Source organism: Xiphias gladius, unplaced genomic scaffold (genome assembly GCF_016859285.1).
Source record: "Xiphias gladius isolate SHS-SW01 ecotype Sanya breed wild unplaced genomic scaffold, ASM1685928v1 HiC_scaffold_882, whole genome shotgun sequence".
Classification (NCBI taxonomy): Eukaryota; Metazoa; Chordata; class Actinopteri; order Istiophoriformes; family Xiphiidae; genus Xiphias; species Xiphias gladius.
In genome coordinates this window covers 1-2,000 of record NW_024402610.1, presented here as the reverse complement: position 1 = coordinate 2,000, position 2,000 = coordinate 1, and the positions used below count along the sequence as shown (strand labels likewise).

General features: G+C 41.2%; 1 non-coding gene and 1 pseudogene across 1 annotated transcript; both read left to right on the top strand.

Annotated features, from left to right (window-relative positions):
- Positions 1-710: 710 nt before the first annotated feature.
- Positions 711-901, top strand: LOC120787938. Its single transcript, XR_005707120.1, has one exon. It is a non-coding gene; the product is annotated as a U2 spliceosomal RNA (small nuclear RNA).
- Positions 902-1,855: 954 nt separating this feature from the next.
- LOC120787937 lies at positions 1,856-2,000 on the top strand (annotated as a pseudogene; the record flags this gene model as incomplete).

The window sequence follows — 2,000 nt, the reverse complement described above, 5'->3', positions numbered from 1 at the left end:
CAACAGCACCATGCATTAAGGTCTTCAAAACAGTTGAATCAACACCTCTCTAATACGGTTTCATCGAAAAGTGAACATTAGGACCTTAATGATGGAGGATTTATTGCAGGACTGTTGTATTAGACTGCATTAGTTTTAGCCAGTTGTACCTAATAAACGGACTACTGCGTGTAAATCGCAACACATGTACGTTGCTGAGTTTTTAAAAGAAAGACCGTGAAGTGTGCAGTTAGCCCTCCTCACCACTAGAGACCGCTAGAAGAGCGAAATTTGTCGTTGTGAACTGAGCCTTAAACCGCAAAAACATTATTTTCCACAAGTCCGTTACACGTCATTGCGTTGAGCTGAAAACTTGTACGTATATATATATATATATATATATATATATATATATATATATATATATATATATATATATGCAAAATACGTATTCTAACGTGTCTGTAAAATGAAATTTGTTCTATTCGTTGTTTCTACTTCCTATTGGACCAAAGTACATCACGTGTCTAGGAAGCCACACGAAGGCGCATTTGCAAAAACAGTTTATTACATATATCGCAAAAACAAAAACAGCACCAGCGGTCTATTATCTCAAATGCACTTTGTTCCTGTTTTGTATGGTGACCAGAAAAAGTGTTATTCGGGTCCGGACCCGTTAGAGAGACTGACGTTGCGGAGAATGGGCTCGTTCCCTGCGACCCTTTCCCGTTATCGCTTCTCGGCCTTTTGGCTAAGATCAAGTGTAGTATCTGTTCTTATCAGTTTAATATCTGATACGTCCCCTACCCGGGGACCATATATTAAATTGATTTTTGGAGCAGGGAGATGGAATAGGGGCTTGCTCCGTCCACTCCACGCATCGACCTGGTATTGCAGTATCTCCAGGAACGGTGCACCCCCCCTTTACATGTAGAAAATAAATAATCATTAAGACAACAAGTAGTTGACTGTTGTTTGGTGGGTTGATTCGTATGAATTCTGTCTAATCCTCGTTTTACCAGCTGCAAAGTGGTGACATGCATGTGATTGTAAATGGCTCAAACTAGTAACTGATGAGTGACACAAACAGAAAAGGAAATGTGCTGCATTCAAAGTCCTTTCCACATCTGACAGAATAAGAAAAAAAATCTTGGCAAGTTGTCAAACTTTCCTTGTTTGATAGTGTTGCTTTGCTTCATTTCAGTTTATTTTGAAACGGCTCATTCTCCACAAGTGAAAATCCACTCTGCATCTTTTCTGCTGCTGCTGTTTCCCAGCCTGATGAAAAGAAAAGGTAAACACACTGTGTGCACTTCATTTTCTGTTAATATCTAAATCATTTTTTCTCGCTGTGAGTTACAATTTAGAGAAACGTAGATAAATGTGTTGAAGACACAGTGTTGTTCCCACTCCAGAACAATAGGTGGCAGTAGCAAGACTGGCAGTTGACCATCACTAACAGGAAGTGGTTGTAATGTGAGAAAAACGTGCTTTGTGAGTTTTTATTCTTTTCTCTGAATTTCAAATGTACATGAAACAACATTTGTTGCAGTCTGATTTAGCTTTGGCTCACTTGAACTTGCAGTTGGGCCGTTTCTCAGTTTTAGGAGGTCAAATAGATCCACTAGATGATGTGAGCTCAGCCTTTGGTGTGGAAATACCGCATTGCATGATGGGAAATATAAGCGCACTGTATCTAATAAAATGTAAAAATAATCTTTGTCAGCCGTTGGGTCAAAGTGTTTGGTGTGTATTGATTTCCTGCAGATCCACAGCCCCCTGTCGCCTGTGGTTGTGTCAATGTGTAGATTGTCTGCACCATCGGTCAGCCCGGTTTGTGTGTGAAAGGCTGCCCTGCGTGTGAGCTGTACAACTCATACTTACCTGGCAGGGGAGATACCATGATCAAGAAGGTGGTTCACCCAGGGCGAGGCTCAGCCATTGCACTCCGGTTGTGCTGACCCCTGCGAATTCCCCAAATGTGGGAATCTCGACTGCATAATTTCTGGTAGTGGGGGACT